Genomic DNA, 13014 nt, shown 5'->3' on the forward strand with positions numbered 1-13014 from the left:
TCTCTCATTATCCTTATCGGAATTGTGTCCTTCAGAATTACAGATCTGGTTGACTAAACATTTCCTTTTATTCAGGCTCACTTCAGGGACTTTTTGGCTTCACTGAGTTTACTTTGAAAATAGATGTGTTTTTGCAAAAGCACCTTGAAAAATTGATCATTATTGTTCCTGCCAACATTCTGTGCTTGACATTTATCATTTTATCTTTTTATCTTTCTTGTAAAAAAGTTTGAATCTCTTAAAAGGCATCACTACAAGCATCATTTTTAGTATTTAATGGATTTTTTAAGTGGGGAAAATAGAAAAGATAAGTTTACTAGATTCAAATAACAAGAATGTTTTGATTTGTAACTATTTTGTATCCACTTGTCATGTATTCAATCTGTATTGATTCTATAATTGTCTTTCGTTTACTTTTTCTAATTCATGTTTTAGGTTTGAAATACAGTGCCATATGTTTACTTTTTTCCTGAAGGTCCTAGCACCATATCAATATCCTATTTCCAAATTTGGTGAGAAAATGATAGCTTCTTTTAAAGAACTAGCTATCAATACTGCTATGTTTATCTCCAGACATGAACTTTTGACTGGGCATATGCACTTTACTCTTTTTATAAATATTCTTTGGACATGCAGAAAAATATGTTGACATTGATCTCCTTAATATCCACTGATTTTGACAGCTTGACCCGTGGTCATTTTATTTATTTGAATTTAATCACAGAGTGTGCAGCTAATTGTTGTCTGAAGTCTCTTTGATTATTGTTGCCGTGATGGGAAGATTCCCCTCTCTAACATTGAAGATTCACATAGAACCATGTGTCCGCCCAGCCACTAAATCACCTGTCCTCTGTCCGGAGTGTGACCGTGACTGACCGCTCCACTGAACAGATGGGCGCACGACTGACCGCCACGTGCCATGGACAATTGTCTTGTCACTGACTCCCGTCCATGACAATGTGTTCCTCACACCTGTGAGGCGGACGCATGTAGCAACCATTTTGAATGGACGTTTATCTGCTTTATATGAATTTGATCTAGATTTGGATTAACAGATTCAGAGGTTGGATTGAAATGGATCTGAAATTGAACACAAATGTTTTGTCTATTAAGTGCCAATATTACTCAAAATGTCTTTCAAAGACTGCCACTCTTGTGACTGTTTGATGGGTGCAAATATGATTGTTTTATTTTGCACTGAAAATAGGAAGAAGATGAATATCCCAGTCTAACAATGTCATATTAAAATTGGAATTATTTTCAAATAATATTTAGGTTTATTTAGATGTTCAAATGCAGAAATTCAAGAATTCTCAAAAATAGCTTGTGTGTAGATGTAATTTGATGGGGAAAGAAAAGACAATGTTGATGATTATGTTCATCATTTTGACAATATGTTGATGATTATGTTCATCATTTTGACAATATGTTGATGATTATTTTCATCATTTTGACAATGTTGATGATTGTTTTTATGATATTGACAATATTGATGATTATATTCATCATATTGACAATGTTGATGATTATGTTCATCATATTAACAATGTTGATGATTATATTTATCAAATTGACAACATTTGTATATCAGTGTTGTCTTAACCAGTCATCTTTAGTGTTGTTTACTTTAATAGCCAAATTGATTTATATCTCAATAGTTTGTGAAAAAGATTACCATCATTACAGTATATATGTTTCTGGGGTTTCAAGATAATTTATGGAAAAGTCAACAAATTCCTTGAGATGAGATTACTTGATGTAATCAGAGGGCTAGTAGGGTGCAGATGCTCAGAGGGGAATTGTACAAGTCTTTACATGCCTCCCCTCATTTGAACCTGTCAGCTAATTTAACCCTCCCATTGAACAGCGCTGACCCCTTGTTTCAAGGGGAACGGTCCAGAGGCCACCATTGTCATCAGATTAGAAGTCATGATGTATGGGACCCATGATGGTCTCCCTCAAATGACCACTGTCCTTAAACTACCAAACCTTAAGATGAAAAGTTGTGAGAAATGAGGGGGGCATCCCTCCTTTCAGGCCCCCCTTGAGACTCCCTGTGAACTCACCGCAGGACAGTGGAGGTCGGCACGTGGCTTTATTTGTGCCGACTCCTGGTACGATTACATTAGCCCCCACCATTGTGAGTGTGTGATGATGGGCACTGTTCTGGTCATCTGCCGGGACAGTTGCATTAGCTGACCACTGTCCATTATTGTGAAGAGCAAGGCCACGGGACACCTGCCGCAAACCCTCAGTCGTGTGGGCTTCCCCCCAAATTTGACCAATCGCTGTAATGATGTGCCCTGGTTGCATGTTAGGATGTTGTTGTGGAACAGCTGTTTGAGGGGGAGGGGCAGGGGCAGGGGGGCAAGGAGGGGGGATTGGAGGGGTAGATGGGGACGTGGGGTGTCAGTATCTCAGTTGTGAGGACGGAGTAAGGATGTGGGAATCTTGCTGTTCATATTGACCCCTGCATCTGCTTATAAGGTGTACATATATCCAGTTGATAGCACAGGTATGTTTTCAGTGATCTCACTTCCTGTTCATTTTACAGTGAAACCTTGTCAAGTCCATGGGATTTTAGGACAAAATGGTTCAAGAAAAGTTGTGTTATAACAGTAAACTATTGTGACAATAGGGATTCTGTCATAGTATTTAGTGATATGCTGAGTTAATCAAGGTTGATTTAATCAGGCTTGCGCTACCCTGTATATTCCTGCTAGTGTAGGAATGTTCGCTGACAGCTAATGTTGTTTAAGGTAGAGCAGACTACAGATTGACTTACTGGTCTATTACATACTATTTCCCTCAAACTGTTCCAGTTTGTGCCCTAGTTTCTTAATTTCTTAGAGAGAACTATGTCACAATATGTTGCTCTCTGAAATGGAGCTCCAGCCAAACTTAGCGTGTGACTGGATGCTTCCTCTGCCTGTCCCTCTTTCAGCTTCCATTTTGTGTTTCATCTGCGTATTTCTGATCGTCGCTGTGAGGAACCAGAAAACTGTCACTACAGTGGGTGAACGGCCCCACATCTTTGTAATGCACCTTCAAAAAACAATGTTGTTTGTAACTCCCATCGACATTCTCTTCACTACTGCATGGGCTGCATCCTGGTGGTGCTTTGTTTTGCTACCAAGTTTAGACTTCCTTACTTTGAAGGAAGGAGGGCTCACACTGCATATCCGGGTATCAAGGAAAAAAACCAACACAGCCTCAACTTCATTGTAAAATTGTAACTGCCTGTGTTTATCAGCTGACTAGACATAGATACATAGATACCTTTAAGGGACATATAAAACTGTTTGGAAGTCACAGGAAAGTTTTCATTTGTATTCTGACAGGCACAATGCTAGAAGTTGACTGTGATTGAAGGAGGAGTCTGCTCTGGTTCCTGTTGGTAGGCCCCTTGCTTGTTGATGTATGTGCGAGGATTGGTTCGATAATTGATCGTCCCATGTTCCTCTGCTGTATCCTGTTCAGCCCCCACGATATAGGTCAGGTGTTCACCGCTTGCCGCAATCTCCTATAAAATCCTTTGAGGATGAAACTTGTCGAAATTTTTTTGCTTCATTTGTCTAAGATTTTGTATGGCAGCAATGAATTGCCATGAGTAGGTTGATCAGACAGCATGTTTTTACAGAGGAAATAGGATTTTAGTTGTCTTTGTCTCCTCTACATGGAATATCATTGTCTTTGAAGAATTATAGGTTTTAATGATGTCTTGTGGTTTGAATGTTTCTGGGGAAAAAGGTATTTTCTTGTGAAGGAGGTCTTTGTTCTGGCAATATTATTTTACCTGCAGATGACATCCTCATGTTGGATGGCACACTGGGGAGGTCCTGTTCATCGTGTTTGGTATTTTGGATATTTTATCTAAAATATTTCTAATCTGAATCTAAACGTTAAATAGGGGAAATATGACCGTTCAGATTACGAGTACAATTCATATGTTTATGTTATAACAATATAATATATTTTTAGCCTCTGGTCATCTGTTGACATTTGGACTATTTAGCGCTTCTTTTCTCTTGGTACTGTTACCACACATGTGATTATGTGGCATGGTTGGGAAATAAATAGAAAAATCTGTTTATTCCATATTTAGACAAAAAACAGGGTTTTGAGACACTGAAAATAGCGGCAACATGAGCTGTCTACGAACGCAACATATTTTCATCTGCCCATCCTTATATTAAGCCTGTCATTTAAATCTAAATGAGAGACCTCTGTCTCAACATTGCAGAGTTCTCGTAGCCCTGCTCTTGCGAGTAGCGCACCTTTGCGAAACTCGAAACGCTGACGTCAATAGGAAAGGAGCTGGAGAGAGGACTAATAGCGACAAAGGAAGTCTTACTAGCCTGAGTTGTTGCTGGTGCATAATTATTCCCTCTATGGCTTGCTTCAGTCGCCTGGTAAAGCTGGTGGTCACGCCAGGAGATCAGCAGTAGCCACACTTGCACAATAAACCTCCACCAGACCCTCATGCATTTCATCATAACACACCAACCAGGTCGCCATTCCACATTTAGCAAGGGAGAAGAAGTGGAAAATATATTTCCATCTTTTTTGTGATAATTGTTTTTTTACCTTGTATAATAGATTGATTAGTGTGGATGTTTCATGAATGAAGCATATCACATATTTAGTTTGTTTGATTATCGCTGAAATTATTTCCTAATTGTGATGGATCAAGTGTATCTTAATTAGTAACAAAGCAGATATTTTGTAGAAATGAGCATTGCTAGGTGTATATGCATAATGTTGATCACAAGTTTAGAGGTGCGTGCAGTGAAGGAAAAATCTCAGTGATAGAACATGAATGGGGAGATGTCATGAGGATGTCACAGCTATTTTCCCCATCCATTCAACAATGAATATGCAATATACAAATATTCTATGTATGAAATTCGTTGACAGCTGTAACCTAACGTTGTTTTGTGAGTTAGTTTCACTTTCATGTGTTAGGACTGGCATCCATTTTGGTTGAAAGCTCCTCACCGGTGTTAGGTGACAGACAAAAAACAGCTTGCAATAGGTGTTAAGATCATACCTTGTTGCCATGGCAATACATTTAAAGGAAAGCAGTGAGGAGTGTGTTAAACATTTGTGCATTCATCTCAATCACTTGGAAGGATGGCGGCTGTCTCAGGGTATGGAGCATGTGGGTATGTTAGTTCACTCTCAGAATATTCTTCCTGCTATGGATGTATGGTGACTTGATTGAGACAGAAATTGTGGAACATGAACTTCATGCTGCAAAATATTAAGGAAAAAATAATGATAATATTTACAGATTTCAAATTTTGTGTTTTTGTTAATCCCATTTGTGCTGTGTCCCAGTTATCACATCTCATGAGTTGAAGTGATGAGATTATGGGTTTTATTAAGAATATGGGTTTTAGTGTAGTGATTAAAATATGGGTTTTAATGAAATGATAAAATATGGGCTTTAATGTAGTGATAAAAATATAGATTTTAATGTAGTGATAAAAATATGGGTTTTAATGAAATGATGAAATATGGGCTTTAATGTAGTGATAAAAATATAGGTTTTAATGTAGTGATAAAAATATAGGTTTTAATGTAGTGATAAAAATATAGATTTTAATGTAGTGATAAAAATATAGTTATAATGTAGTGAAAAAAATATGGATGTACTAAACATGTGTTCATAGTATATGGGCCTTAATGAAATACTGAATGTGTGTTCATGTGGATGTTCTCATCATTAGATGTAGAGGGTAATTGTGACCGTAACTTATGAGTGATGCTATCGGCACTCTGCTGCCCCCTAGGGCAGGAAAGGTCAGCTGGTTTATCCTGTGGCTGTGGCCTTACCTTCGCGCGCTAACATGGCCACCTATCTCCACACAGCTAGATTAATCTACCTGTACAGGTGACTGTAGCTTGCAGCGTCTCAGGCACAAACAACAGCCTGAGGATAGACAAGTGTTGGAGATACCTAGTAGATTGTTTGTGATATTTTTCCTATACAAGGGCTGGGAGCGACTGTTTTTATCTGGGATTTTGTGTTGTACTAGCTGTGGATTTAGGAACATTTTACTTCATCAATTACCAGTGTTGTGACTTCCTGGAGTTGGAAAACTGACTGTATGATTTTAATTGGTGAGTTGGCTCGTGTTGATTTCTGATGTTGTGAGAATGACAGTTGTAGTAGTGTACGGTTTCACAGGCGAGAGACGTTCGCGTTCCTTTCATGACGTCAAGGAATAAGACACCATCTTGCTCTTGTACAGCTATTTCAAGTTGTAGATGCAAGTGGCTTTTCCCAATTCTGACCGTTTAATGAATGGAATCATTTTTTGTTTTCAGAAGCAATATATTTTTAGATGTAGAGATTTTGAAGCTGTCATTATTCAGATTGATTTTACTTTTGTTTACAAACGTGAATAGTTCTGTCTTCCTTTCATGATGTTTTAAAGTATATGAGAGCATATTTCTGTAAGCTATAAAATTTAATTAAATGTGATTCAACAATTTTGATAGAAGATATATATCAAATTAATTAAAATGAAAAGTATTGGTATATCATGTAAGGACGTTAATGTCTCAAATGACACCAATTCGTTAAACAATTCTCATCAAGCCCGGGAATTATTCTTGAAATGACTAAAACGCAATTACCTACTATATGCTATCCCCTACATGTATTAAATAAAGAACGATCCTTTAATAGAAATGAAATTTCTATGCTGTACATGAAAGAATCTGTAATACATTCACTCGCCAGTCAAGTCTACCACATGATAGTGTTGGCCTTTTAAAAATTACCCTCAGGCATATCTGACCTACATGTTGAGAGTACAACCTAGACATGGTAACTTGGCATCGTTACACCATGGTTCATCCATTCTATAGCGCTGATGGACAACTTCAAATCTGGGTTAGCTACCACGTGTAAGTGCTACTCACTGTCTTCCAGGGCTGACTATTTGTTTGTAGAAGTTACCTTCCAGATGCATAAGCTGTGTGTGGTGCTGTTTTAGTGCCGTGTTTGTGTGTATACTACTAAAACACTAGCTAGTGTGAAGAGGCTAGCATCTATGGGGTATATCTAGCTGCCTCTCCCTCCACACTGGTACAGAAAATGTTAATGTGTTAAGCTTCTATATGTGGTCTTGGTGTCAAGAATGAGCCAGTCTCTTAAACATAATGAAGGGAGTGAAATAGAGTTTTGGATAGGAATGTGAATATGTGTTTATATCGCAATCATTTTTTGATAGGCATTTAGAATTTGGAAAAACATGGAGACATTGAAACTGGATACCACTAACAACTTCTTTATGGTAACAATGTTTCAGGGCTACATCACTTCCCTGAAGGGGCAAAAAGTAGCCCTGAAAAGTTATAAACAATAAAGATGTTATTATCCATAAAACTTGTCTTCATCACAATCATAGTTTTTCAAGTGTATTTTTAAATAGATGTTGTATTTTGATGACTTGACAAAATAAATAAATTATGAATTTTGACATGAGAATGATAAACTTAAAGTCTTTGAAAGGCATTTAGAAGTGATACACACAAGGAAGTGAATTAATGGATGTCAATTTCTTTATTATGAGGAAACAATGTTTAGGAGTATATACTTACTCCTTCATCAGGTAAATAAAGAATAAAGAAGAGGTTGACATCCATAAATTCTCTTCCTAATGATGAACTTGTTTTTCTTTTGTTCACTGAATACATGATTGCCTGTTAGAGGAATATTTCTGATGAGAAGTTATTAGTTATGTACAGTATATTAGTCATACTGGATGTAAGTAACTTTAGATTTCTGAGGAAGGATCCTTACAATGAATATCCTGTGTGGACGAGAGTGTTTAAATTCTCTTCATTTAGTCTGATGTTCCATGGAAACAAGTGGCAGTGAGTTGAACTGTGTGTGATGCAGGGAATTCCCCCAGGTCCTACGTTGTTGTGATTTGTTGCCTGGTTTTGGGCTGTTTCCTGCTTCCTACACCACTACTCCCCGCCACCAAGTGTCCTACTATTGTCCAGATGCACCCACTTTTGTATATCACTGTCACAGCTCACACTTCCTGTCAGTGACCGAATCTCCTGATGGACACAGCTAGTGGGAGCTCTATACTTACATCACACCCATATGGGTCATACACGTCACACAGACATTTAAGGTAGAGTTGTCACAATATCCATATTATTCTGATATGTACAATGAGTACTGTTCTCCTGATGTAGATAGTGATGTACTGGTATTGAACTTGTTTGACACGTGATGTAAGGGTTATCAACTTGTTTTAGATATATTTCAGCTTTTTTCTTGTTATGTTAAAAATGTAACTTGGGGCTATTAGCGACATTGTCTGCAGTCAACACTTACTTAATGTTACAAGTTATGTTTCATTTCATGGCACTGTTGTAATATTATTTTATTATGTTATAAGATATTACTTGTCATTGATCTGTTGGCATCATGAGAGATTATCTTATTAGAAATGAAGTCATAATGTTTGTTTCATGATCAGAATGTTAGTCATAAAACCTGTCATCTCAATTTCTGCTCTTTACTGACCCAATCATGAGGAGGACATTCCTATAACATTTATATGTATTGCTGTTAACATTGCAGCCGTGGTATATAGTCTTTAGTACATAGCTGTCATATATCTCCCTGCATGTAAGTGGCCATTGTACTAGACACACCCAAGTTTCAGGACACCAGTAGCTGATCTCTGGCTGTAACATACGTTACTAGAAATATCGTGTTGGGAGAATAAATGATCTACCTAGAAGGTATGGGAGGTAGTAGAACCCCTCTTGGAATATATATTGGGTAAGACTTGTGTATGCAGAATGGTGATTGGTGTTTAAGACTGTGATTGGCAATATGTTTTCCATTTTTGTTGGTATTAGTTGTGATTTGTGCTATTTACATTTTATTATTTTACATTTGCTGGTATATTTTCTACTTTCACTTGTATAATAATTTTAGATTTTTCCAGTATTATTTGATGTTTTCCCTGTATTATTTTATATTTTACAAATATTATTTGACATTTTACACGTATTATTTGACATTTTCCAAGTATTATTTGACTGTTTTCCAGTATTATTATATATTTTACAAGTATTATTTGACATTTTACAAGTATTATTTGACATTTTGCAAGTATTATTTGACATTTTACGAGTATGATTTGACTGTTTTCCAGTATTATTTTATATTTTACAAGTATTATTTGACATTTTGCAAGTATTATTTTACATTTTACAAGACTTAGTATGATTTGACTGTTTTCCAGTATTATTTCATATTTTACAATATTATTTGACATTTTACAAGTATTATTTGACATTTTTGGAAATAAATATATCTTTAGATCATGCACAATGAGATGTTATTGAAAAAACATTGATATGAAAAAATAATTTATGGGAAGATATTCTTCTTAAAAAAATTATTGAATGGGGTTCCAGACTGGCTTCCACCATATTAAGGCTTTAAGTTGCAGAATCAATGGGAGATGTTTTTTGAATTGTTGAATTGTTGATTAAAATGCACATTTTGAGACTGGATTGTCACTTTGACAAATTAATGGGTGCTATGTCTCACCATGAAGTCAGAGGTTGAGAGAGGCTTGAGATCCACTGTGCTAAAAATGTATTTTCATGTAGGGTGAAAAAAGTAATTTGTATGATGCAGACATTATCGATCACAGTTAGGCTGTTTCTCTAGCTGAAATCTGTCGTGTTCTTTTAGAGATGGGGAGAGTCTTGGTTGGACGCTAAGCGGGTCATTTGGCCCCTGGGGTAGGAGTAATTAGACTCAAGTAATGGAGTATGAAATACCCATGACTCCATATCGCTATATTGATTGGCTGCTGTGGCGAGGTAATGACGGTCCGCGAGGAGACGAAGGGGAAAGGTGTGTTAGGATGCTTCTGGTCATTTACCTATCAAGCAATGGGAAATCCTATTGTGGTCATACCTAGTGCTGAAGTAGCATGTTGTTTTGATTGCGCGCTTGGCACGGGGGCGTTTCGGGATAGTTTTAATGAGGTCGGAGTGAACATGCTGAACCAGTGAGGAGAATATTGAATGAGTTCCTTGGTAGCTAGACTCCGGCATAATTGTGTGATCAAATCGGGAATTAGGTGAGGATTTGGAAGGGAGGTCAGTTGAAAAAGACATCCATTTGACCAGCGTTTTCTCGTGAGTCGGTGATGAAGATGTCAGCTGTGTGTTCGTGGTGACAGGTAGGCTAATGTAATAGACAGGCTTGTTAATTTTACCACCATCTCAGGTAGGACAGGTGAATCTCGTTGGTGTGTCGGAATGTGAAGTGTGCAAACAGGCAAGTTTATATACACAGCTTCTTGCATAACACGTCATGTACGCGCTGTAGGCCAGTTTTAGAGTTTTTTTCGACATCAAGTGGTTTAATTCACTGATATTTATTTGGCTTGTGACTAATACTTGTTAATATCTGGAGATATTTTAGTAGACTAGGTTATATCCTTTTGACGTTGTGATGAATTTATCTAGTGTGTTCATTGTAACAAATATTATATTTTGAATAATACTTTATTAAATATAACAGTTGTTACATTTAACCACTTTCTAAATGGCACTGTGTGTTGATTGTTCTGTATATTGCTGGCCACTTGTCTGATGTGATCATGTGTTTGGATGATGTATGATTGATGGTGAAGTTGGTCACAAACCACCTTGTCTTCACACGAGCTATGCAGACAATCTGTGTCTCCCTGCCATAGCCCTGCAGTTATTAGTGTTGTTTATAACTACAGTTTATTTTTAACTGAGATATTTTAGGCAGGGCTGCTTCCTCCCAGACTCGTATTAATGGGCAATGTTATACACTGTGACCTTATCCAAGAGCTCTGCTGTTCTGACAACTCACATCAACATCATATTTACAGTGCCTCCACCTCCCCCATAGTGTAGGATTGGGCATAGAGAAATTAAAGTAGGCCAGTCCAATTTGGTTTCCCGTTTTAGCAATTTTCTAGACCGATGTGCCTCCATGGGGTAGGCCACAAATATGTCCACGTAAAAATGTGAATTGTTACAAGATTAAGAATCATCTCAAATAGGAAATGGGAGCTTATTAAAGATCACGTTAGACCGTTGACGATAGGGGCAGGCGACGTACACCTACAACACAAACAAAACTGATGCATGGCAGGAAAATTTGTTTATAAACTATGAATTTGATTCACTTCAATAATATTTTTCTAAATATTTATCTTGAATTAAAGTTCAAACAAAAATGTCAAAAGCAGCAGTTTGAAATTAGTCTGTTTCACATTTTCAAAATATGTTGGTGTAAAAATTAGCTACTAACAGACGTTATCTGTATTCCATGTGGAGAACTTAGGTTGCTGAGATAGCTGGTTTCCATGTTTACTATTTCTTAGAAGATAATAGCTACGGTTTCTGTTTCTATCAGCCTTATAACACTCATCTGCCATATGGATAATAGATAGTCAGTGGATACAGAACTCACAGACTTGTACCTTCACATAAATGTTCAAAGAAAAAATATTGTGTCTCACACGCACATGTAATAAACAAGAGGGTTTAGACAGGACATGCTTACTCTTTTCACAAACACCTGGTGTCGTCACTGATTTTAAGTGATCCATTTATATTATTATCATCACAATATTTCTTTTTACACCCAATGGAATCTGTTTTGGAGAATTATCGAGACCGATTATTCTCTGGCATTGACGTTTTATATTTACAATTTACATGGGGGTTTGGGAGTGTAATGACGACATTGTGTGCTATATTTGTGCAGACCTCCACTGTAATCAGTGACCTTAGACTGTCGTCATTCACTCTGTATGACAGGTGAAATGGAGTACTCGTAGTATTGATATTTACTATTGTCTACAACCAGCCTCTTGACACGGACTATTACTTCATCTGCGTCATTCAGCGTCAGTCTCAGCAAATATAGATTATTTGGATCAATTATTTTCAAGGGGTATTTGTTCCCTAACTACTGTTTCTATCTATGGACTTGCATCAGACCTTCTAGCGAACACAACCTTGCTAATTATAGCTGAATTATGAATGAGTTTCTGTGGAATCTAGGGGAATCCCTCACTACACAATAAATGCTTATTGGTTGGCGATGCACTTGGGTAGTTCTGATTTCAAGGGTCAGACGATCAGCCATTACTTACAGCTGACAACTGTTCTAGACAATGTGATGTGTCAATATCGGTATGTTCAGGTGTTGATGTCACACATACAGGTGATTTGTGATTGTCAGCTTTACCTGTATCCATAGACTGTCTGTCAATGGGGTATTTCTCTGATGAAATAATTATGTTCAGCAGGCATTTGTAATATATAGTGAAGGTAGAGGGTTCGCGGGTGTCAGTGTGTTCACACTCAGTTGATGGCAGTCCCTTTGTGACAGGGTACTTGAGGTAGCCATTAGTCTCATGTCAGTTGTGGCATTTGATATGGTGTAGTTTATGTTGAGTGTTGTATTTTGGTATGCTGTGTGCATTCATTATCTTATTCTTATTGTTTCCCTGACTTGATTTGAAAATCTCCACATGACTACTTCACGTTCAGAAATAGTTGTAGTGGCTGTATTGTAGGTTGTATTGGGAATTTAAAATTTCAACATTCATCATTGATTTGAAGAAATAATTCATGATTAATTATTGATCGCTCATAAATGAGAAAATAAACAATTTGACATTAAGGGCATTCTTTAGATATTTTATGTTTAGGGCTATAAATGAAATAACAAAGTTTCCAATGATATTTTATGATACTCTGCAAATACAAAACTCTATTTGGAAAAAAACCACAGGAGCAGTTTTAAAACCAGTGCAGGATTTGTATGATTTAAGCCGACTTGAATATCCTCGCAATTAGCTCATGTAACTGGAAAATAATTAAAGCCAATTGCTAATCACTAATTTCTTCATTGAAGATGCATCCTCCAAAACGATTAAACTCTGACTTTAAGCCGACAGCTCT

At 37.0% G+C, this 13014-nt stretch overlaps 1 protein-coding gene across 22 annotated transcripts in view; it reads left to right on the forward strand.

Annotated features, from left to right (window-relative positions):
- The window catches only part of LOC124134164 (myocyte-specific enhancer factor 2A-like), a 114176-nt gene that overhangs the window by 71121 nt on the left and 30041 nt on the right, over positions 1 to 13014 (forward strand). Inside the window, exon 1 of one of the 22 annotated variants that reach the window (XM_048403627.1) lies at positions 2493 to 2515. The exons of 16 other annotated variants lie outside the window; for them this stretch is intronic. The gene's annotated coding sequence lies outside the window, so the exon portion shown is untranslated. Of the gene's footprint in view, positions 1 to 2492; positions 2516 to 5946; positions 6127 to 6893; positions 6919 to 8017; positions 8160 to 9887; positions 9911 to 10005; positions 10242 to 13014 lie in introns of those variants that run through there. 5 more of the 22 variants (XM_046498858.2, XM_046498862.2, XM_046498859.2 and 2 more) reach the window with 5 other exon arrangements.

Source organism: Haliotis rufescens, unplaced genomic scaffold, assembly GCF_023055435.1.
Source record: "Haliotis rufescens isolate VD_foot unplaced genomic scaffold, xgHalRufe1.0.p SCAF_1, whole genome shotgun sequence".
NCBI lineage: Eukaryota > Metazoa > Mollusca > Gastropoda > Lepetellida > Haliotidae > Haliotis > Haliotis rufescens.